The sequence below is a fragment of the Phaenicophaeus curvirostris genome, chromosome 1, assembly GCF_032191515.1.
Source record: "Phaenicophaeus curvirostris isolate KB17595 chromosome 1, BPBGC_Pcur_1.0, whole genome shotgun sequence".
Taxonomy (NCBI): Eukaryota; Metazoa; Chordata; class Aves; order Cuculiformes; family Cuculidae; genus Phaenicophaeus; species Phaenicophaeus curvirostris.
Window position 1 is genome coordinate 51170856 of NC_091392.1, and position 26022 is coordinate 51196877.

Below are 26022 nucleotides of genomic sequence, written 5' to 3' on the forward strand. Positions count from 1 at the left end.
AAAATCTCCACAGAGCTTTGCTGAAGACTGACACTTTTGTGGATTGTGTTATTGTTTTAGGGGAATTAATTTCTCCTAGGAGCCCACACTTCAGTTATTCTTGAGACAAGACTGTAACCTTATAGGCAAAATGCTGGATTTGGCAAAATGAAAAGAAGCTGGCAGTCAGCTTTGCCAATGTGTGTTGAACATGCATATTTAATGTCACTGCAAAGCACAGATTAGAAAATTGTCTGCATACTTCATAAGTGATAGTAGAAACTGATTAAAGCAATTGATTGTACCCTGTGCAAGGAAGTATTTATGGTCATTACATTAATGCCAAAAAGCTCCTGTCAGCTTCAGAAAGGGCATCTGCTGATTTGTTGACAGGCAATTTCAAGTTCTCTTTTTACAGAAACTCATATTAAGGGCTTCCTTGAACTAGATGATCTTTAACAGATATTTCCTTTTTACCAGATGCTGAAATGCAATTTTAGATACATCATGCGGTGTTTTCTTCATTTGTTTAAATGCTGAGAGATGCTGAAACAATCATTCTGCTTAGCAATGTCTGTTTTGCTGTCCTTTTCTATCCATGTATGTAGATATGCTGTCATCTGACTGCTTACCAGAGGTACATTTACATGCATCTTCCTACTCACAATACAGTCTCTTACATCTGATCCGTTTAAAAAAAAATCTTAAAAAACATATTTAGTAGGACCTGCTAAATTCTGCACTGCATTATTCAGCAGAGAACTTCAGCATTTCAGTGTTAAGCAGCTTCCCCCTTTTGGGATTGCTGTGAGATCTGTGATATTATAGCAGTTCGATATAGAAAGAAGAAGGGGAATTAAATCCTCTTCCAGAACTAGACTGAGTACAAAACTGAGGATGGAAATGAAGGAACTAAGTAGAGTAGAAGACTCATAAGTTGCTCCCCTGAATTAGACTATCATCAGTTTGCCTTCTCTAGGACTCCCCTAAAATGTTTAATACAGCATACATATTTTTATGAATATATTGCAGTATTAGGTTTTCAGTGACGAAGCTTGCTTTGTCAGTTAGAAAAACAGATGAGGCACATTTTAGATAACGATGTTGTATGTTGAGGTAGAGTGTGTCCCTGCCTCAAGATGATTCAGACATTTGTTATGTTTTCTAACTTTCTGCTTCTGCTTCTTTTGGGCCATGGATAGTACAGATTGCTTTTGTTTTATAGTCTTAGCTAATGTGTTTGCAAATTGCAATGAAAGAATCTCAGAAAATTACTCTATATATCAACTGAGACAGAACAAATGGTTTTTCTCTTCAAACTGCTCCAGTGTGCTATTTGAGTGCAAATCAGTAGTTTTTATGAAGTGGCTGAAGTTTGGTCTGAATAAGATGTATTTCAGAGAATCTAATAATCAAAAATTAAACAGGTTTCCAAAAGATGGATAGGAAGGTTAAATTGAAGTGTGGTTTACGCTAGCATTTAGCTCTACACAGAGGGAGAAATATTGCTTTCTGGACTACTTTGCTTCATTAGCAAAACTAGCCCAATTAAAATGTTTGCCATATGGGGGTTTTAGGCATTTCAAATAGACCTTTCTTGAGTTTTCCTTGATTCAGAGATGGTGACGTTAAATGTGACACATGATATGGTAATTACAAGGTAATTATTTGATTTTCTCCAAATAGATATTTCCATTAGATTCCTTCTGGCATTATCTAGCTGAGGAAGTTGATTTTAAAACCAAATACAATATCAAGATGTCTTTTCTTTATTCAGCTAAGTAAGGAACAATAATGATAACTACCTCTTTTAATGTTACTAGCCATCTGTACCTCGACACTCTGCAATGTCTGGTGTGCTACTTCTTGATTAGGCTATTAGATTTGCCAAATTTGGACCCCGGTGCTTCCTTTTTTTCTTTCATGTAGACTTGCAAAACCACCACTTGTCATTTATCCTGCTTTTTCTAATAATATCTTTGCATGTAATCTGTAAGGATTGGCTGTTAAGCTCTTCTGTCACAGCCCAGGGTGACACCTGTGATTAAAAGGTCTGCCTGAGTTTCCCAGTCTCTAGGTTTCGCTTATATTTTCAAGATGAAAAAAGTCGTGGTGCTTCAAAGTTTCATCTCTAGGGTTGCAAAATCAGATGCATTTGTCAGACATGCACGTACTGTGTGAAGAAATGTTCTAAGATACTGAAATGATATCTCTAGATTACTTCATACAATTATGAATTTAGACCCAAGTCCCAGCAACAATAGGCTATTTAAAGCTTTTACTGTGCATGGAGATTAAATTTATATCAGATCCCAGCCTTACCCAATTTGTTGGCTAGGGAAGGAAGCCAAGGTGGTCAGGTCGTATGTTACTATGTGCCACTAACTGTGGAAAGTAACATGACTTAGCCAAACTACACTGAGACATCACCTGTGCTTGGTTAAGAGCTCTGATGAATAAATTCTCCCTCTTGCGCCAGCCAGACAGTCTGGCAGCCATTTATCTGAGGGGTATGAGACATTTCTACTGAGTTCTATAGCTGCTGCTGAGCTGGATTTGCACTTTCTGAGGATCAAGGTAGCATTTGCAACCTTGGCCACCTACATACCTACCCAGTACTTTTCACAGGCTGTTGCTGTTTGTCGCTCAAGGTTCACTCTTGTCATTTACCTGTTTCTTCAGCAAGCTTTAGCCTGACTGTAAACTCCTGTTTGCATTGTTCTTGGCATTCATGTATTTTATATCCAAGCAATGCTTCTATCTACTAATATTTTGTTTGGTGTGGTTTAATTGTTGGTGTCTGTGCGATTGCTCCTCTGTGTCCAGGCAAAAGGAAAAACGACGAAGAACCAGAAAGATCTACTGACTGATCATCTCATTACTTGTGTTTGAAGACCAGTGCCACTAATCAGCATATCTCATTTGTGTTTCTGTGATCTCACTATATAGTGCCCCTTCCAGGAGACACTGCTGTCTGCTGCAATTACAGTCACGGAAAAAATAATGTTCTGGACAGTACTAAAGAAGAAAGACACTTGATGGTGACAAATGTGACAAATGTGAATATAATAGTTTTACAAAATCAGGTCTATTCAGTTTCTTTAATTTCAAATCCTGTTATTTTCATGCTAATCTATTTTATTTTTTGTTTCTTCAGATCTTTGTACTATAGAACTTTAACTTATCAAAATGCATTTATTTTAACAATTGTTTAAGGGTTTTTTGACTAACTTTAAGGAGGGCTAATATTCTAATATTCTGAGGAAGGCAAAGAATGTGGTACAAGATGAATTCATGTTTTCCAACAGTCTTTGTGATTTTTACACAAGAGATTCATAATAGTAATCCATTCTTGTGACAAATGTATCAAATACAGAAATAGCTTGCTTAGGTTTTTATCATAATTAATTAGAAGACTGCAAACATTTTTGGATTTTTAACTAATTGCCCATGATGTTGTCATCCTAGTTGTTTAGCCATATGTTTATAAAGTATTTTAAGTGCAGGATAACATACCAATGGTGAATTATCATCTTTTAGTGTACATGTCCAGGTGAACCTCAGAATAAGTCTGTTTAGGATTTTCTCTTACTCTAAAAAGTTGCCTTTGAAAGGGTGCATTTAAATGGCCAGCAAATATTGAAGTTGTTGTGACTTTTAAGTCTCCTTAGGTTAATACAGAAAGGTCATCCATAGATTACATTGCTTAATCTGCTGAGGTGCTGATAGTCAGTATCAGGTTTTATAGGTGAATTGCTTGTCCACATTAGAGCACTTTTGTAAAGTAGAATTGAGATACAAGTTAAAAAAATCCTCACACCAAACTTGCAGAAAAAAAGATCAGCAGTGTTACAGAATGTATAATCACTTCCTGCAATGGATATTGCAGCAGGTTCTTTCTTCCTGTGATAAAAACAATTAGGTGTTGAATCTCCAAACACTGGAATGTAGTCGAGCGCGTATGGAAAATACTAAGGTTCTTCAAAGTATGTACAGTGAGATTGCTTGTGTTATTTGCATAAAATGCATCAGCTATTAATGCAAAGATCTATGTTATCCTTCTAGGAAGGATTTGGGAGAGCAATTAAAAACCTTCACTGTGATTCTAAATAAATATTGGTCTATAGCTGTAACAAGCAACCTAATTATGACTTCTGAAACCAGTGTTGCTAGGAACTATTTTTTATCATTTCATATAATCCAAGAAGTCTAAATACTCTTGATGAAGCAACTTGTAGAGGACTGGATTTATTATTTTCTGTAATTACTCAGAGAATAATGGTAGCTCTTTATCTTTTTGTCTAGGAAAGCTTGAAAAGATTTGGAATTAAACTTGTCAGGAGTACTGGTTGTTTCAGCTGAAGCCTTGAAAACTTAGGAAAAACAAGTTACTCTCTGATGTATAGTTTCTAGGGCTTTCTATTACTAATAAATGTTTGTAGAATTCTAATGTGTTCCTATTTGTAAATGGAAAAATGTAGTCTTCATGTAAATTTTGAAAATTCTACTGTATTTTAAGAATATGGTTGAGACATACCCAGCAGTCACAAAGCCAGAATGGCAAGCTATGCACTGTGAAGATTTTTCCAAGAGCAGCTCCACAGTTACTATGTGGCAGATGCAGCAAAGTGGTTAGGTGTCCCTGTATAGTGTGAACACATCCAACTTGTCTACTTTATTGGTTTGTCATATGCAAAATTTCCTGGGATTCTGTGCCACATTTGGTGTGCATACACATCTCTGGCACATCTGACATCCCTTTTATACAGCAGCTTCACTGTGAAATGCATGTCAATAAAGGAAGAGCCATATATTGTCTGGGATGGATATTGGGGGAAGTGCTAGTGCTACCTGAAATTCTGGCTCTGCATATGGCCAGGAGTTGTTGTAAGAGCAGAATCACAGAATGGCAGGGGTTGGAAGGGACCTCCAAAGATCATCTAGTCCAACCAGGTTCACCTACAGCAGGTTGTACAGCAACGTGTCCAGGTGGTTTGTTTTTTTTTTAATACCTCCAGAGAAAGAGACTCCACAACCCCCCAGGCAGCCTTTTCCAGTTGCTCTTACACCCTCACAGTAAAGAAATTTTTCCTCATGTTGAAATGGAACTTCCTGTGTTCCAGTTTACCCTTTGAACATAAGCTCAAGTTGCTTCTGATGCTGATCTGTGACTTTATCATCACTGGCCATGTTATCACCATTAATAGGTTTTCTTTCATGAAAAGAGAATCTTTTAGTGCCCGATGCTTCATATGATTGTTTATTGATCGTGAAGTTATGATACTGACCTAAGCGTGGTTGATTGCAATGTCAGAGTGGATGGCTCTTTTAACATCAAGCCAAGCATGAGGATGAGGCAGATGCTGGAAAAGTCTGTTGATGAGCAGCAGGAGATCTGAATCTACCAGGACTGGGAACCAAGGAAGGCAACAAGGCGTGTTCTGGTCAGTGCTAGTAGAAATAGAAGCTAAGAATGTGAGAAGCATCACGCACCTGGTAGAGAAATGCAGGAGCACTTGAGGAACAGTTAGCACTTACTGAGGGTTAGTAGCTACTCTTTAGCCTGTGTATGAGTTGTGTGTAGCAGAAACACAGTGTGTCAGATGGAGGTGTAGAGTATAACGTAGACAAGACTAGCCAGCGTCCTATGGATAAAGGAACACAGAGCCTCCTGAAACCCTTGGATCTTTAATCTGCTAAAACCTGAAATTTTAAGGAAGCCACAGGTGAGAAGCATCTTTGAACATTAAGTCGCAGATAACTCAATATAATGAACAGAGACCAAAAAAAGCAGCTTCGTTGCCAGCATTGTAAAAAGTACTCCCAGAGACAAATTCTGCAAGGAGATACGGTCTAAATACTGTTTTTACCACTAGTGGCCACAGTGACACTGCTTGGGTATTCTGACAATTTGTAGGCTGAAATATTTAAATATTGTGTGTCAAGACCTAAAAAAATCTTGCACTCTAGTTAATATCTGCAAACTTAAATGTCTGTCCAGTTGGCAGATACCTTGTATAGATGCTCTGTCTTTACATACTGTGTCAAATAAATGCTATTGTATATAAATAAGAATGGGAGAAATTCTCCTGGCCCGCCAGGAAGTGTGTGGTATGACCAGTATCTTTTCTTTTTCATTCTGTTGCTCTAAATGTCTCCCTCGTCTTAAAAAAATGGCTCCTGGTTTACCTTTTCCCTTTAATTTCCTGTTTGAGTAGTTTCCTTTCCCTTAGGAAAATCAGCAGCGTGCCTCCGTATGTATCCGTTTCCACAGACTTACTCCCTGTCCTGTTTTTTTCCTCCTAGTTGTGAGAAGCCAGAGGATCTGGTAACAGGCTCTTGCAGGCAGAAGTTTGCCACGTATCTTCTCTGTACACTGACAACTAGTGTCAACACACATCTGAGAATATTTTTTTTAAAGCCTTAGGTTGTTTTAATACCCTCTGGACTGTTGCAGTCCAAAATGTGAGAGCTGGTGAATATATTTTTGTGTACCACTCACTGTGTTATTCCCGATCTGTACTTTCATATAAAGTATGAGAAGCTTTACAGAAAGAGTGGTACATAGAAGTGCTTAGCTTTCCTATCACTATTTATTCCCTTATCAAACTTTTCATGAAATTTGCAATAAAGATGGCAACAAGTACTTTTTTTCTGATTTGCTTATTTCCTATAGAACTTTTCATTCTGTATTTTGATTTACAGCCAACAAAGAATAATGAGCCCCCTTTCCTTCGTTGTTCTGCAGCTGCTTGTTTGTGCACAATCACCTTTACCATGATACATGTATCTCTTCATCAAATAATATGTTGTGGTTTCTTTTTCTTTTCTATACTGTTCTTCATAATTTCTTACTGGTGAGGAGGTAGAGTGATGAGTGTGAGGGGAAGAATGCTGTCACGTAATAGATGGTAACTTAGAGGAATGCTCTTAAGGTTTCTTTTTTTATGGAGTTGTATTTAAAGTTTCTGTTTTGTTATATTGCAGGCCTGAATGCAGTCAGTAATGACCTCAATAGTGCCTGTTTTAATGTAATCCCTGCTTGCTGACTGCTGTTCTAAGAATAAAAATTTAAGCCAAAAGATTTAATGAAATCCTTTGGGATTAATTCTCACTGGGCTGGGGAAATTGCATATCAACCTTTTCTCTGTACTCTAACCATACGGTTTGGTATTTGAATAGGAGGGTGTCCAAGAGAGACAACTCTGAGTTCATCAATAATTTACATTTTTGTTAGTTACAAACCTGGTATTTGGGATTCTGTTGCCATAGCAATCCATCTGGGCCTGAACGGATAGTGTTTTAAGTGGTGGTTGTATAGGGATTCACAGTGTGTGCTTTAAATCCCTTCTAAACTAATCCTCAGATCTGTTCTGTGACTTATTTGAGGCTCTGACAAAATCAATGTTGCTCACAGTAAAAAGTTTATGCTGAGCAAATTAAGCCCATAAGATATTAGAATATGCATATGATTAACAGCTGTAAAGTTCATAATGTGTGACAATTTCTGTTTCAATATGTGAAGCAATTAATAAATGCCCACTACTCTGGTTTTTTTCAAAATATATTTAATTTGGTGCACATTATGCAACTAGAAATTATCCATACTCTGTACTGGTTATTAGCTAATTTAAACTCCATAATCGAATGCAAGCCTAATTTTCCCAGATGTCAGTTCTGTGTTTTACAGGATGTCAGTCTATTCATAATACTGTATAACTTCCACTTTCAATTAATCTGATTTTCTCTCTTATAAATAATTCTAAAGCACAGAATAAAATTTGAAATTCTGATTTTCATTTCTAACACTACTAGACTTGGGTTTTGAGGCTGCACTGCTAAATTCAGTGGGCTAAACACCAGCTGTTGTTTTTTTTTTTAATTCCAGTTTATATTTTCTCATTTTGCCACCCAAAATTTCAAAATGGCTTCTTCAGAACCTCCCAGATGGGCCACATGAAAAGATGACCTCAGGTCTGAAAGACAGACAAAAAAACTCCTCAGCAAACCAGAGCTAAGTCGCTGTCAAACCTGAAACTGATTTCTTCATAATATTTTGTCCAGTTGTGCTCTCAAACTGTCACTAAAACATAATGATGATGTATTAGCAGGTCTTTATTAGTCCAGAGTACAGACATTCAGTTCGCAAAATTATTTTTCAGTGTTTGAAAGAAGGGAGAGAAAAGTATTCAAATGATTGCCATATGCTCTACTATATAGTGTTTAGCCCATAGTCCTAAGCAGACAGAAGTTGTTTCTTCATGAAGTTTGTAAAAGATTATACAGTTTTTCCTGGCTGTAAAAATAGTAGTAGAATAAAGAAGCTGCAGATGGCCTAAGGGACCTTGAGAAATCTTTAATCACCATACAATTTCCTTTTCATCTTTTATATTACAGTTCACAATGAAAAGTGAAGCAAGTAATAGAAGGGGCTTATCTTTGCCATGATTCTGTGATGCCAAAAATGTTCATTGTCACCTGTAATAATTGTAAAACTACTCTGTTTCTGTATGAATTAAACTGGAGTTTCTGAGAAGAACTGAAAAAAGATCCCTTCCTTGCAATGGAGTTGGATTTCTTTCCATGAGCAAAACCATGTGTGTGTGTTCTTCAATGCAGTCTGGGTGACTGAACTTTATTTTAGAGGTCCAGTTCTTCTACCCCAGCTTTATGGAACTATTTCCATAATTGATTGCCACTGAAGGTAAATGGGAGTAGAGAGCTTAGAATTAACTAAAAAGGCTTTGTTTTGATTGCGTTTGTATATCCTTATGACTAACTAAAGTAAAAGTTGCAGATCATTTACATGATTACTTACCCTAAAATTATATGCCCTAAAGTATCTTCTGTAGATACTATTTGTAAAATATAGATTACTCTTCAAAGGGATATTACAAGATGTATTCAGGCATATCAAAGTGTGTTTCTGTTGATATTTCCAATGGTTTCATTAGGAAAAGCCTTCCCTTGCAAATATTATTGAAATGAAAACAGAGCCTTGGAAGATACTAGTGGTATGACACATGCTATTTGTAGCTCTGGAAATACAGTTGTCACTGCAGGGGATCTCCTGCACTGAAGACCCACAGGAGTCGATAACCAAGGCTGAATGAATTAATCTTCCAACACATCTCATAAGAAAATAGCCTATGTTTAATAGTAAGTGATAGAAACACAGTTGAATTTCTCTCGTAATTTTTTTGATCTTTAGAAATGCAAATCTTTCCTGGTTTTTTTTTTCTCCATGTATTTTAGCTCTGCAGATCCTTGCAAAGAGTGCTGAATTTAGTCTCCTTGCTTACTGTGGATTTTTATTGATCAGTTTTTAGTTATTTATTCCAGATCTGCTTTGTGGTTTTTTATATGTTTTGGAAACTGTCAGCCTAGAGCAGGCAGGTTATCTCTGTTTGTGCTAATGAAGGACCACACTTATTCATGGTTTTGCTTAGATTGTTTCTGTAATCTAGCACATAACTTGTACTGTTATTCATTTATTTCCAATTAATACTCAAGAAAACAACTGTATATTCTTTATTTTCCATTTTCTCTCTTCACGGCAGAAGGAAATAGTTAATTTTCTAAAAGGCGGAGTAATAATATGACACAGCTTGGCACAGACAGCTTAGAGAAACAGGGGAAGATTGAGAAAGTGTACCACAGAGTGGGTGTGACTCTGTGTGCTAATTTCTCTGAGTCACTTCCAGCTACCTCCACTCAAATGGAAGATATACATGAAGACCTGACCCAAAACCCCATCTCTGAAACCCATGATTAGGTTGAGATGAGAGCTTTTAATTGAAACCTGTCCATGAGAGGGTCTGAATTTCAAATCCCTCAGTTTGGGAGGGCGTGAATGACAGGGGGAGGCAAAGTTTTGGTTGAACCCATTCAAGAGGTATTTGAATACAGTAGTTCAGATTAGTTCTGTCATGGTCTGTACCAGGACATTTTATACAGCTAATAAGGAGCACCATGCTATGTAAGGGTTGCTGAGGCTATTGCCAAATGTACTACAAACTCTGGGGAAGAAGTGAGTTGGTTCCACCAGCTTCTAAATTACTCTAACCCTTTCAATATAAGGGTTTCATATCATTGTCCAGCTAACTGTGCATTGTTTGAGTGTTCCACAACTTGTCACTGATGTCTAGGTCATAACAAAATAGGTTAAACAGAAGAGCTAATCCGTACAGTTAAAAAAAGTTAAAAACTTGCTAATAAGATAATATGGTATGCTTTGAGCTCATGAACTGTATTGCCCTCAGTTCAAACTGTTGTTACATGTTGTCTGACTGGTTTATTCAGTAGACTGACATGCAAGTGGGTGATTTCTGGGATTGGCAGAACTATGCAGAAAGAAACATTTTTTTACTAAAACAGAAAGGGAAATTAGATTTTTTTTTTTATTCAGTTATGTTCTGCATCTTTTATTATGTAGGTCATGAAAGATGGTGGCCTGGTTAATTTAGAGTGAGATGCTGGAAGGAATCATGATTTTCCTTTTTAAAAGACCAGAGTAAGGGTTGATAGGATGGAGTTTGACAATTTTAAATAATGGTAGTTTCATTTTCCTCTGACTGAGTTGGTGGAAAATTAAAAATACATTTGACCTATCTTGGTAACCATGCACTTGTCTCCCTTTTTTAAACTGCATCAACATTGGTCATCTTTGCATTTTAAATTCCTTCACAGCTAGATCCTGCCTGTTTTTTCACATTATTGTTGCCCTTATTGCAACCCTTATTGCCCATTGGTCCCAATTTTAAGCCTTCTCTCATGCAACCATTATTCGTGAAAATTAGTAGTAAAAATTTGCAAAGGCAGTGTGCTGTGTTCCTTCAAATCCTGCATTAAAACTTACCTCTGTGGTGATGCCTGTAAACTACCCAAGAAAGGCTAAGCAGCTGATGTGCTGTGATCAGTGTTTATTATGCTAATTGCATGAAACAGTGGGGGTGAGGTATCAAACACCCCTCTGTGGCATGTCCCACTCTCCTCCAGAAGCAGTAGGGGAGACTATGGCTGTCATTGGAGGTACACGTTTCTGCCTTAACTCCTCATTCTAATGGAGTTATCCAGCTAAGATCTACTACAGCATAAGAATTTAATTTTGAGCAGAGGATTGCCAACCTCACGGGTGTGAAAGGCTCTCACCTTCCCTGATCTGGGGAGAGCTGGAGGTGCCCAGATGCGATTCAGATGCCTAGAATTTAGAATGAGGTTTCAAAAGAGATTTTCCTCCTGAACCTGTGGATGTCTCATCTTTGCTGCTATTATAGTGCCTAAGACTGGAAACTTTTCTTGAGGAGAAAGGACTGATGGGGATTTTGTCTTCTGGACTCTCACAAAAATCCAAGGCTTTAAATCTTACAGTAAATCAAAACTAAATATGAAAACCGCAAACTTCTGTGGCACAAATGGAACTTGGTAATTTATTTAATGTAGATGATAAATGCATGTATTTCTTTTTCTTACAGGAACGTGGAGTCCTGAATAAACAAAGAGAAGAGAGTTAAGCAAGCAGTCTCTGTTGTGAATAGTAAGTGACTGGATTACCTACTCTGAAGCTGAACATTATTTGTATTTCCATTTTCAGTATTTTTGTATGTCAGTATTTTTGTATTTCTATTCACAGTTCTTTTAGTGAGTGAAAGAAATAAGTGCAGTGAGCATTTCTGCCTTTTATCCAACTCACTTTCATTTCACAAGGGTAGTCTTTTATTAATCCTATTATCATCTTAGGTAAGATGCCGAGATAATCCACACAATGTGTCTTTATCACTGCCCAAACTGAAAATATTGCCTCTTTTGTCTCAGTGTAAGTGAATTGTAATGCTAGAGGATACCAAGCTAAAAATAGTATTACACAACTATTACACTAACATTTCACACCTGATATTTTACAGAAAAACAATTAGGTGCATCAGTGTTTAGGTCAAATCCTGTTGCATCAGGACATTAATAAGAGAGCTTTATGGGGTTTTGTTAACTACTTAATCACTGATTAATTGCTCTGAAGTGCTCTGGTCAGAGCTGTCCCATTCACTACACAGTGTGGCCAGTCACAATGCATGACTGCATTGCCCTTTGATAACAACAGCTTTATAAAAGATTGAGAAATTAAGACTACTCACTGAGACAAGAAAATGAGCCATGGTTGTGTTGTGGACTATGTTATTGGTGGTGTCCTTTGGAGAAAAATCTGGTGAAGTACCAGTCATGATACACCAGAGAGGAGACACTGCATTAAATGCCAATCCTAGGTAATATGCCCAGGGTTATATAGGAGAGTCGATGAGTCTACTGTGTTACTGGGTATTAAAAGGTGGCAAAATCCTTTGAGAACCAAAGTGGGTTGATATATATTAAGGCCTTTCTGTTAACAGTTCAAACAGAACAGTTCCTCTATGCTAGGTGCTAATAGAGCCTGACTCTATGGCAGAAGAATGTGGACAGTAAGTAACGTAGAGAGAGTATGTGCTCTTCAGCACAATTCTGCTTATAGGTTGTGTATTTGATAGTATATCATGTAGTAGAATTGAAGGAATTATTGTTATATACAGAATCTGTATTCATTTAGCCAAACTGGCGTATGGAACAGACTAGTTTTGGATGGAAATGAATATTGTTTGGCAAGCAGTAAAAATAAAAATCTTTGGTGGGAAATAATATATGTAAACTTCAAAAGCCAAAAAAATGTCCAATATCTCCCTGAGCGACCAAGTTCAGTGGTGGGTTTTAACATTACGTTTAATCAGACAACATGAAAGGAAATGTGTGACATTTCACTGACGCTGAGGGCAACATAATGTTTGTTTAAAAAATCAGTATGGTTATTTATCCAGTGTACTAAACTGCTACCCATAGGCATTTTTTAGACGTATAACGAAACATACATTTGTTCCAGAAGATTATGAGAAAAAAAAAAACAGATTTAAAAAAACCTTCTCAATACCCTTATCTGTTTCTCTTAAATATCCATTGCTTCTTCTCTCAGTCATGCCTTCATTCCTTTTTCTCTTCTTTCCCCTATCCGTGACTCTTGTGGTTTATACTCCCTATATGCTATCACACCTCTCTTCACCCTTTATCTTTCCAGTCTTGTACCTACACAGCTAATCAGCTCCAACTTCATAGTTTTCCCTTCCATCTCTAACACAAGGCCATCTACTCTTCTGCCTGGCAGAGCTGCCTTGCAGAATGCTCCCAGTCTTCAGCAGATTTTGAGCTTTCAATTTCTAGTGTGAAAAATTCTGCAGACCAAGAGCATTATTGGCATTGTAGGGTTATAACGCACAGAATAGTGCCATGTATCTATATCTAAAAAGTTTGAAAAGAGTTGTAATGTATTGTAATATGAGTCAACTCTTGCAATTTTATTTGACATGCAGAAAGATGTCATGGAACTTTTGGGAGTTTTTATGTAACACGTTGGATACCTTCAACCACATCAATTATGTTTTTCCCCCAATTCTTAAGTTTTGGCAGCAGATGACTGGTAGTTACATGCATATTAGAAATTCCAAGCAATTTGTATAATTCAACTGATGTGTGTATGCAAAAATCCTGGAGTTGTTATAAACCTGCTTGTAGAAAGTAAATTTCACTACTGCAGACACTCAAAAGATTTTCTCCTTACTTGTGTTCCTGTGCCGAATGGTCAGAACTCACAGGCAGCCATTTCAGAATAGTGTGGATTTATTTGTGAATAGGGAGAAAAAATTAATCAACTATTATTGGTACTCCATCGCATAGAAATTCTGTCTCCCCTGCTGGCAGAACAGGTTGACAGAACCTTTTGATAGTTAATTTTATCAGTCGTGGTAATATGATTATAAACTACAAACATTGTAACAATGAATATATTATTACAGATATGAAACTGTACATTGGTCATTTAACATTTGTAATTTGTAATTTATTTAGAGTCATAAAACAAAAATAAAATTATGTTTATCTTTCATCCATCATCAAAGAGGAGCAATGTTACCAGTTTGATCAGGTTATACGTTCAGCCATGTAGGGAAGTTCATATATGCTATCTTTGGGGCTGCTTAAAACACCCGTGTGAACTGTACGTTATTCATACACTAAGCAACAAGTCATTCTTCTGACATTATGATTGATAAATTGCAGGTCTTTGTTTTAAAATATTTCTTGTTCTCAACCTGGATTAAAAACTTAAAATTTAAAATCTCCAGTGCTGAGAGTCAAAAATATTGGATCCCAGATACAGGAAGAAGCTCAAATTAATATTGGTCTTATTAAGAAACAGGTAAAATAAAATTCATAATATATGCTATATTTTGTGCATTTTAGTTGTTCTCTTTTTTTTTTTTTTTAAATGCAAGGGCCATTGTTATCTGCCTTTGATAGTGCAAAAGCTCGCAGTCATCCTTTGTGGAGGAGGGAAGAAATCTTGCAATATGTGTTCAAAAACAGGTGTCCATTGTCCCCAGATAGTCAGCAGCAGTCAAATTTCATCTACCACATGTTTTGGTTTATCAGATAATTGATACATTTGGTGACTGCTGCTTAACAACAGGTTTTTTCATTTTTCTTGTTTAACAAAGACAATTCAGGTAATATAACATAAATTAGGAGACTGTGCAAACAAAGCACTAATGCAGGAGAAAGGTGGCCGGACTACACTCTGCTGTGAGTGATTGTAACCAGGAGTTTGACTCCATGACATGTAGAGGAACTGAATTCATATAGACTTACAACTAACTTATGAACACACAGTATTACCATTGTTTACCCTAATAGCTATTTTAAAACTTCGGGGCGGGGTTGTTTGTTTTTTTCTTTTATGTTATAATTTACCATATTATACCTGGAGGTGTGTAATGTACTTGAGATGAAATAGCTAAATGAAGGGTTCCTTGGATTTCGAAGGGTCAGTTTCGTAAGAGCTGAATTTATGAGCCTTCAAAAAGAAATGAGCCTGTGATTTCTGAATGTTCTCTACTAATCACAATAATCTTCCCTTACTTTATGATTTCAGTCTTTCACTGCAATCTAGAAGCAGCATGGAAGTGCCCTCATTCCTTGTGCTCACAGATTTTGTCATTGCCTATTAAAATTCATGTGCATATACTGCAGGCTTGGATAAAATAGTTCGTTTGGGTGTTTGCACTACCTGAATTCTTTAATAAGGTCTTCTCTTAAATTAGTTTAACTATTTTTCCCCCTTCCACAGTGGAAGTATGAACTTCTGGTAAATTATATAATAACATTTAATAGTGTAAACATTTCTTTATTTTGTCTGTTTTGGTTATGTTAAGAGTATTCTGAATAGTATATTCTCTGACTCATATGCTTACAAAATTCTGTGCCTCAAAACCTCATTTTTCTTTTTTTATCGATCTTGTGTTAGAGACACAGCTTTGCGTTTTTTAACGTGAGATCTCTGACACCGATTTAGATTCTGTACTGCTTTGAGGTATGCTAGTTATGCAACCTAATTTTGCAAAATGGCTCTGTGTTTGTACTTCCCTGGAGTTTCAGTTTAGTTGTCATCTATCATTTTAGCACCGTGATTGATTACTCTCTACTGTTTAATTTATCTGCTGCAGCTTCTCAGCTTTTTCTTCAATTTGTAAACACATGCTTTTCTAGACACATTTTCAAATGATGTGTTTTCCAAGTGCCCCAGAAGTCATGTAATCATATTTTCCTCAGCTAGGAATTGAACCATTTCAGCCATTTAATGATTTCAATAAATTATTGGCTGATACTTTTTCTATTACTTGGAAGTTTTGCACTGGAAATCTGTGTTGTATTTTCAGTTTTTCAATGTTATTGTATATATTTATTCTGAAATGCAAGTGTCTTTACCAACTGCTTCTTTGTCCACCACAAAATAGTGAAATAAATAACCACCTTTTTTAAATGTAGAAGCCAAATGCATGGGCTGATGCTGCTGCAGTAGATTTCAACCACCTTTGCATATTAGGTTTTAAAACCAGAACATTTATTACCTTAATTTGGTCATTGAAATTTCACAAGCCAGCTTCCATCAGTAGGGTTAACATGTGCTTGTTTTCTTGTCTTGTGTACTGTGTTCCTGAACTGTAAGTTGATATTTTTAAACATTGCATTAAAGATCAACTTGACTGGGATTTTAAATCAGGCTTTTTCAGAGTAACATCAAGTTCCCGTTTAAAAAGGGGAAATTTTTTTGCATAAAATCATACTGCGTATACACATGGCAGCAGTTTCACACAATTACTGAGCTAGTATAATGAACTACTTCTGTGGTTCACATATCAAAGGAGTTTTAATGTCAAATTTCCTTTTCTCCTGCAGCTCTTATTATGACTGTATGTTATCCATGTTTTTGAATGGTGATGTTGATTGTTTTGATTTTTGTTTTTACTTTATAGCTGCTGACTGTATTTAATATTTGTGATTAAAATCTCTCTATAAGAAGAATTATACTTTGTCATCATAATGCAGCTTTGCTGATGTTGGTAAATGCTTTTGTAGTCCTGTCTCTAAATACAGTCAAACAAAATGAGTAGTCATCTGCAGTGTTGCTTTTGCTGCTTTTTGGGGGCAGTTTGGTGTTTGGTTTTGGGGTTTTTTTTTGGTTTGTTTGTTTGTTTGTTTGTTTGTTTGTTATTGCAAGAGCAAGCTTTAATCTGTACTTACCTTTTGTTTCTAATTCTTAATCTCTTTGCACGATCCTCTTTTGAAGACTATCAGGTTAGCTTTGGATATGTATCTTAGTAATTCCTGGTAGCAAAATTCTAGCCCACATTTCATTAGGGAATTGGAGATAACCAGTTCTGTCGCTGTTCTTTCACTGTTCTTGTAGTGAGTTAGGCTTTGATTAGGAACTAAGAGGACAGATTTTCTTCTCAATTCCACTATTTCACATTTATGGTACAGGAAGGTTAACTAAAAAAGTAACTAGTACAATACAGATGATTGCATGCACACAGTTTAAAGTGACTCCCTAGAATGGAGTTAGCTCAGGAGCATTGTTTGGCAGTTTTGGATCCTCTCCAAATAACAAGTTTGTTCTTTAATGATAATTTTCTTTGTTTCCTTCTTTCAGATTTTTGCACTATAAATCTTATTTTGAAGACACATAGCCATTATAACCATCACATTTTGTCAGTTTTCTTATGTGAATGAAACTCCTTCAAACCAATTTAATCAGAAAAAAGATGCCTCTTAAACCTGTTTGCATTCTTATCTTTAAGCTACAAGTACATTGACGTTTATCTCTGAAAATGCAAAGAGAATAGGAAATTCAGTTAATCGCTTTCCCATGTAAACAAAAATTTTTTGTGAAGCCATTACCAAAGTTAGCACATAAAAATATATTTTATGATGTTGATCTACTATGTTCATTTTGATATCTGATGTACATGAAACTGGATGCTGCAGAAGTTTTCTTGCAATAAATAATTCAAATTAAAAATTAAATATATTTGGAAAAACATGTTTTCTTGGATGAGGATTTTTGGGGTGGGGCAGGAATATATTTCAGAACATCTAGAATTTAGGACTGATGAGGAGTGCGCTGGAATATATCAAATCTATTAGCAGTGTATCTGCAGTGTGCTTCTGCTGCTATTCCTTCAGTTTTGTACTGCAAGCTAAAGAGCTAAAGACATAGTTATGCTGTGAGAGGAGCTTCTGCACAAGGGCTCTTACAGCAGTGTTGATTGATGTAGTTCATAATCATGACTCTTATAGCTATACTACTAAATGGAATGACAGTGATTTGAGCTGAAGGCACAAATTTTTGACCATGCTGGTCATAAAGAACATAATATATAGGCCATGTTTCTAATTCTTGTCAGTTAAAAAACTTTAGTTAAGCCATTAAAAATAATAAGATCCTGTTTTTTCCATAAGCCATATATTTGGGAGTTTTTCCCATTACTGCCTTATTTCTATAAGTCTTTAATTCTCTCCAAAAATCTCGAGGTTTAGGAGTATATTTTTTATTGAAAGATGAGATTTTCTCACAGTCAGGTGGATGCAGGATCTAGAGCTTCCATGGATAACTCCCAAACATTAATTGTGTAGTCTGGCGATATTGTGAGAAATGTATGATAGCCTGGAGGTCTCTGGTAGTACTGTACATCAGTACACTTTGATCTTTCACATAATAGCTCTCCAATACCTTTTCATTTCTAGCAGAAATAGTGCCCGGGCTGCTTTCATACCATAAGCCTATTTCACTCATCCTTATAAGCTGTGATGCCAAGTCAGAACGTTTGTTTTAGGAAGAAGGATGAGGAAAAAGGAATAAGATGTCACTTAGACTGTGCAGCCTTAACCATTTTTTATGGAATTTTGCTTGTAGAAGCATCTCTCAGTGTTTGAATCTTTAGTTTAAATGAAAAGCTTAACACCAACAGAGTTTATTTAAAAATCTAATTTTACTTCAGTGATAATAATTTTAAGAACTTCAAATTGCACTAAACCTTTAGTTAATCACCCACTAGCTATTAAACTGTTAATAGTTTATCCTGCAGATAACAATGATTCCTTTTGGAGAGTTATGGTCTATTGGGCAAATATGCATTTAGGGAGGTTCTAAAATGGGAATTATATCTAATCTTTATAATTATGCACTTAGACATCTCTTAAGGAGAATAGAATCAGTAGCTTTTAATATATGAAGCCATACGCTCCTCAGAAAAATGCAAATATTTGCAGTATACAGCTATGCTGGTAATACAGGATTGTTATATCTGTATTTTTGTATTTTCTCTGAAATCTGTTTGTGGCCTCAGTGTCTGGAGCTATGAGCTGTCAGTGTAGATGCTCCAATAGCACTCTGGAAAACCAGTCTATATTCCAATCTTTGTGGACTAGTTCTATATCCATTTAGAAAGAATGAAACAACTTGAAACCTAACTTCCTTTACAAAACAGTTGTTCAGAAAAAGGTCGGTTATATGTGACTTATGAAGCCATTGCTAATGCACAAGAGTTTTGCAAGCCCACTCTCTGTTCTGTTTCCACATGTATTTTATGTATTTTATGTTTCCTTCAGAAGTAATAATTGTCATTTATATTAATAATCTGCTGAGCAGCCTAGAATCACAACTAGAATTCTACACTAACTGCCTTTGAAGTGGAACCAGTGATTCTGAGCATGTGGGAAGTGATGTGATACTATCTGACCCCTTCATGGATCGTACACGATGGCTCTCACAGCTTACTGGCATTCGCAAGCGTGTGATAGGTGTACTTTCCCATTTGTTTGCTGGCTGTCCTTCATGGCTGATCAATAATGAGACTTCATTTCTTCCAGTCTCTTTGTGGCAGTACTAATAGGGATCACACTATTAAGTTCTATCCTGAAGTAGAGGGAAGTGTTTCTTGTACTTGTCAAGCATTTTTATATGATTATTGGAGGTACTATTTTCATTAGTGTGTATCTTGTGTCATAATTTCACTGTGCTATTCTGAAAAATAACTTCACATAACTAATTTTACTTTTAATTCATGTGAGGATCCTTTTTTCTGTTAAATTTTGCTTCACAGCTTCAGAAGTGCTTATGTAGACCAAAAAAAAAGGGGAAAAAAAGAGTGAAAAAAGAGAAAAAAAAAGAAAAGGCATGCCAGGTATCTCATACTGAAATTTTCCAAGGATATGTTAATGGACATGAGCAACTTAATTAAACCCTATTGAGTATCTTTCCTTTTAAAAATTGATATGGTGGCACCTAACAATTTTCCAGAGGGTTTGGGATTCAATCCTGAGGTGAAATTGATAGTATTGTTACTGGCAGGAAAAGAATGACCTGATAGCATTCCAGTATTGTGAAGCCTTTGGAGAATGACAGAGCTATGTACTGCTGTTACTTACCATTAGACTTTCAGACTCTAAACTGATCTGAGTATTGATTTGTTCAGCAGCACATACTTCTTAGCAGGTGCCAGTGTGTTGGTCTGTTAGATAAATGTGTTAATCAGTACCTAATTATTTTGATGTATGTTAAAAGAAACTGAGATTATATCTGCTGTTAAGTAACTATGGCTTAAAAAAAATAATTGGCTTGCTTGGTGTTTTTTAATCTTGAAAATACCTGCATAAGACTGTGAACAAATCCTGCAAACATCAGAGTTTCATGATGCTTTTTTGCCAATATAAACTTTCCCTGCCTCCCCTATTCATTCTCCTGGGAAAAAACAGCAGATTTTACAAGCCTGAATAATTAGGTGGGGCTAGGGAAGAGGAAAACCCTGGTATAATTATCTTAATCTGCTACATACTACTACAACCTCTAGCTCTATGTTATTTCTCATTCTGCTTTCTTCTTACATTTTTTGTTTCTATTCCCATATTTCTCCCTTATTGGCAGCTCTACCTAAATCTTAGTTTCCTTTCTAGACATACCTTGACCATACTTATCTGGAAAAAATTCCTCATTCCCCAGCATCACCTAATTTGTTTTCTTGTAGTTTCCATAGTCCCTGATCTTCTTCATAGCAGTGCTTTCAAAAGGATGACAATAGGGATAAAGCACAGCTTCTTTCAGTTACATCTGCTGGAGTGCTGTAACTAGGTTGTGACTGAGCTTGCAAAGAGGTACTCAAGCTGGGACTCGAGATGGTACCTGTTTATGTGATCAACAATGTATCTAGACAGAGAGAAAGTGCTTGTTTTCATATGTACATGTCTTCCTCCCCATGCCTAGATATCTTACTGTTATACTATAGAAGTGTGAGGGAACCTGGAGTTTGTACCTATTCACTCTGTTTGTTTCCTTGGCATAAGCTCAGAGATCTTTGGGCATCTCTGTATCCCAGTCAGCAAACTCTCTTAGTATCTTTGCTTCTACTTATTCTTCTTTTTCTATATACTATGGGAATGAGGCTAAGTTTGCATTGCTTCATATAGAGATCACTAAATTTGCTTATAGATGATACATAAATACATTATTTCCGTGACTTTTTGTTGGCTGTTAAATTCTTAGCTTTAGTATATAATGCTTTCTGCAAATTATCTGCCTATAGCATGCTATGCGTGATTTGTTTGAAGAGCTTCTGTTTTCTGCTGATTAGATATCTTACTAAGAGCTTAAAAAAGCCCTCATTTTTGTGTTTCTTCCCTTTCTTCTTGCATGCATGCATGTCTGCTCTCAGTTTTGCTCTCTGTGTCTGTCTTGCTTTTTTTCTCTGTTTTGCTGGAACATTATGTCCTCAGTTGTCAAATAGCTTTCTCTCAGCTGAAATTCCAATGCTGAATTGAAATAAATCAACCAGAAGCTCTGGAAAATTATTCACTTTTACAGTGAAGCTGAATTTTATGAGTTTTAAGTGAAGAAAAGTGTACTATTAAAAATACAGTATTAGGCTTGTGAAAAGGCATCTCTAAGACTTAGCCTGTAAAGCCTAAAATGTTGTGATAAGATTATGAAACCTTTAGGGGTTATTTGACTTATCTACGTGTTTCTACAGACTGAATAAAGCTCTTTTTATTAATCCTAATTGTCCTTTTATTTGTTGTACTCTGTTTCATCAAGATTACAGCATTTCTTCAATATTAGCTTCCCAGGAACACCACCACCAAAGTGCAACTATCAGTCATCCGAGTGATACAGATACAACACTGATAATAAATACGGATGATTAAGCAAGTTGTTATTTTTCAGAAACAGCGCATCCATTTCTGTGCAGTATCAACAGGAGATTTTAGAAAATGTGTACAGGGTTCAATAAGCTGTTGAACAGTCTATGTCTACTGACTAATAAATTGGGTTTGTGTGTTAATCTATTGGTCACTAAAGGAGAGACAGTTACAGTTTATCATGAACTGCATGGTACAAGGAGAGCGGTTAATACACTAGAACTGTTTGTCAGTTGTGAATCTACTGCTGCTTAAAAACATCATGGCTATGAGGATGCATTGAAGGATCCTTCTCTAAGGATTCTTCATAAAGTTGATGTTTGAGATATGAGTAAAGGCATTTCTATAGCACTCAACACTGCTGTGTTGCCGAACATAATGTGTGGCTTTTGGGAGGTGGATCAGCATACAGCATACCTTCACCGTTAAGTCTTGCCTATTCCTAGACATGTATTCTGCTTACCAAAATGTTGCTTCATCAGTTTTTTAGCTTAGGAGTACAATATAAGTGCTGCCACAACTTCTTCAGCAGAAATTTATATGACAGGATAGTTGGACAATTCATTTAACAATTTGAAAGTCACAGATTTAGAGTGACCGGAGCTGCGTCAGTTGACTTAGTACTATGGTGCAGCCTGCCTTATGGAGGTTTTATCAAACTGAGGAGTTAGAAATACTTTGCAGGAGATCTAGATAATGTTTATATATGAGCTTTTCAAAAAGTACTTCAAATGGGAATAAGTAGGAGGAGCAGATGAACTCTGGGTTCCAGTCACAATTGTAGATGTCACAAACAGTCAGACACCTGACTTACAACAAGAAAAAAAGCACCAAAACTACAGAACAGGAGGTGTCAGAATGTTTCTAAGTAAAAGCATTCATCAGCTGTCACATTGTTGACTTCTTAAGTTCACTTATCATGTTTAGACTTGGTGTGGTGCCAGTAGAAAGAAGGATTTGCTCATAAATTTTTTCAGGGACCAGAATTTTTTTTAGACTACATATAGAAATAGTTATATAATGTAGTATGCTGTACTGGATAGAAAATGGATAGAAAATAAAGAATTAGGGAATTGTAGTGGTAATACAGAAGACGAAGGAAGAAAGATCACAGTTATTTAGATTTAAAAAAGATCTCCATAGTAACTGCTTTCAGTTAAGATGCTTAATACATGTACTGTTAACTCTTCTCTGAGTGGGTGAAATTTAATTGGCAAGAGATTGAAATGAAAGTAATAAGAGCTTGCAGGATGAAATAAGGGTGATGTTCTTTGGTAAGTTAAGACGTAATAGCAGTACGTGTAAGAGAAGAGCCCAAGAATTACATTCTGAAGGCTCAATATTTGTTTATTTAAGGCTGAGTATTTATTTATGTACATCTGAAAGATGTAAAAAGATATAATGGAAAGGATATTTGTTACAGTTATGTTAGCTATATTGGTAAACAAGAGCAATGGCAGCTTAGACCTAGAAGAATGAAGGTACAAATTTTGTCAAAATACTAGTAAACTCCTCTAGATGCCCTGATGAAAAAATGCCACTAGTCGTTTGTTTCTTGTGGTTGCCTTGACCTCCAGTATATTCTTTTAGAACTTCTGTCATTTTCGCCCACAATCTGAGTAGTCATTCAGAAAGCTTTATATTTTTCTTCCAGTTAAAAAATGTAGAAATATTTGGCAATGACAAATGGTGTCTGATCTGCAGGCAATGGTTGTTTAACTCTGAAATTATGTAGAATGCCATCTCAGATGTTTTCAGTTAGGTGTCTGTGGTTTATATTGATGCTCATTGACAGATTAAATGGTTTCAGACGTGTTTTGGATGTGTAGTTTTTGTACACCATTAGTGAGCAATTGTAATCCAGTTCGGTTTTTGGGAAACTAATAATAGTACATGCACCTCACTCAACTTCAGCACCTTTATGGAAAGCATCCTGAAACAGCTTGACTATATAAGAGAGTGTATGTATTTCTGTGTGTTAGGACTTGCCTGTCTATATATTTTATACAAATGGGGAAGTTTTGTGAGGAAAGATTCAGATTTTGTTTGCTTATAGCCTTTTCATGAAGCTCTTATTTGATTTTCCAAGAGAGGTTGTTTCTCTCCTTCAGTGGATTAAAAAACAGAATTCTAATAGAATTAATCATTGTTGCTAGATAGGATGGGAATTCTAGCTAGGTAAATCATACTAATAAAGAAGGTGAGTCAGTTCTAGAGGATCTTACTCTCTTATATGGGGCAAGGGTTGGGGTGTTGCTCTCCTTGGTTGTTTTGGCATTGTTTCTCTTTTTTTCCTTTTTTTTTTTGTTCTTATTTAGTTGTGCTTGATATGACAGTATTCTTGGTGTTGTGCATCTTACTATGTATGTTCTTTACATTTATTATTTCATTCTGTATTTGTTTATTGTATTTGGATATATAGGTCACTAGTAAATATTTGTTAGCACTGAAACTTGAGACCGTGAAAATTACTTCAGGAGTTTTTCGTGATCATCATACGTGCCAAGATACCCTGTGCTTTGGAAAAGCTGGCTTGCTGTTTCTCAGTCGCCACTGTTGAGACTGGCTGATGCCAAACCTGTCACATCCAGAGCAGGAAGTCAGAATAGCATGTTGTAGTCTGCTTGGGTTTGCTCCTGCACTCTTCTCCCACTTACACTGTTTGTCTTTATGCCTGGTTTTGGAAACTGTTGCTCACAGTGAATAACACTTGTTATCAAAACGAGCAATCAGTTCACCCCCAGGTTACAGTAATGTTGCTTTTAGATGGCCCTTCCCCAGAGACTGAGCCTATCCAATTCAAAGCACTGTGTGATGCCTTTGAATTATAATTACTAAAATGCCACCCGTTTATTCCAGTAGAGCTGTCAAGATAAATAGGTAATTTTTTAAAGCTTTTTAATTAAAGATGCATACCTGAGGTAGTCCAGCAGAGGAAGTTTGCCTAATTAAGTTTGCCATTCTGTCAGTGGTGGGCGATTAGTAAATATTTGGTTTCTTTAAGCCTTATTTCTGTAGGTAGGTGATTTAGATATTTATGATTGTGGAAGAAGAGATTAGTTTATTTCCATGTCTGTTACTATGATGCCTACTTGGACTTTCCAGATCACAGTGCAGCTTAAACAAAAATATTGAAGGAATACAGAGTGGTTCACAAATGAATAGGTGAAACTTTGAATGTTTTTCCAAGGTGATGTTTTAGCTGTTGACTATGAGAATAACAGAATTACCATACCATTTAAAGTGGTTACATTCTGTAATTCTTTAGACTTCTGTAAGTGGCACTTGAAAAGATGTGGGATTATTTTTTAAATTTATTACTATGTTTTTGAAAGTCTTTTCACCGTAGGTCATGTTCATGGTCTCTTGAAATTCAGTACATAAAAGAGAGAGAATAATGGTCCTTAATAGAATTGGGAATAATACGTAATAGCCCTATATCAAAAGTAACCATATAGTGCAGTTGTTTTCTGGACAGTGTATAGTTATCACAATTTCAGTGGGGGTAATAGGCAGCTATGAAAATGATCAATTTGTATAGCCTAGGCTGTTACTTTCTGCTCCACAATAAAAGTTATGTTCATTCTTTATACCTAAATTAATATTTTATGTCAAAGCTTGAGGAACAAAGAAAGGGCTTTGGGCAGGGGAAAGAGATGAAGTTTATATGTATAATTGAAAACTGCACTGAAAAGGACATTTTGGTTAACAGCAGTTGCCATAGTTACTTGCAAATAATTATGCAGTTTTATAAACAGAAAACTTTTTTTCAAGTCTTACTTCCAGGCAGATAACTGTCCAGCACTTAGTTATAATTAGCTATGTAAGAAGTAAATTATCAGTCTTGATCTTCAAAATTCATCTTAGCCTACATATTTTACGCCTGTGCATACTGCATTTTTATTGGCCTCACCATGATTATATTTCTAGGTTAGGCAATTCTGTCTGGTATGAATAATCTTATCAGTTCACTATGATAGTTTATTCTTGCCTCCACAAGTTTTATGGTAAGCTATGAAAGCTTTTAGAGAAACAGTTATTGTTTTCCAAATAGCAACTATTTTACACTTAGGAGTTTTGCTCTTTTCTCTTAGGGTCTTTTTTTATTGTGTACCTAATTTCATTAAAACCATTCAGATCATGGAAACTGCAATGATGAAAATACAGCCTGCCATGAAGGTTAGTCATAGGAGACCACTGTTCCTTTTTTCTTCATTAATAACAAATGTAGGTTTGTCTTAATAACAATGTAATAGGTAATATGATTGTTATATTTGTAATACAATATTAGCGTCATGTGAAAAATAAACAGATTAGATTAAATTTCCCATGTTTTTCTAGATTTAAAAAAACCAAACCTCTGCCATTGTTTTGTTTGCATAACTGCCCTACATTGCCTGCCTTGGAACTGCACAGTACGCGTCATTGCAGAATTATAGA

At 36.0% G+C, this 26022-nt stretch overlaps 1 protein-coding gene across 3 annotated transcripts in view; it reads left to right on the plus strand.

Annotated features, from left to right (window-relative positions):
• SYT1 (synaptotagmin 1) overlaps positions 1–26022 on the plus strand; it is a 348414-nt gene that overhangs the window by 108938 nt on the left and 213454 nt on the right. For all 3 annotated transcript variants that reach the window (XM_069858107.1, XM_069858125.1, XM_069858116.1), the window contains exon 2: positions 11454–11515. The gene's annotated coding sequence lies outside the window, so the exon portion shown is untranslated. The remainder of the gene's footprint in view (positions 1–11453; positions 11516–26022) is intronic.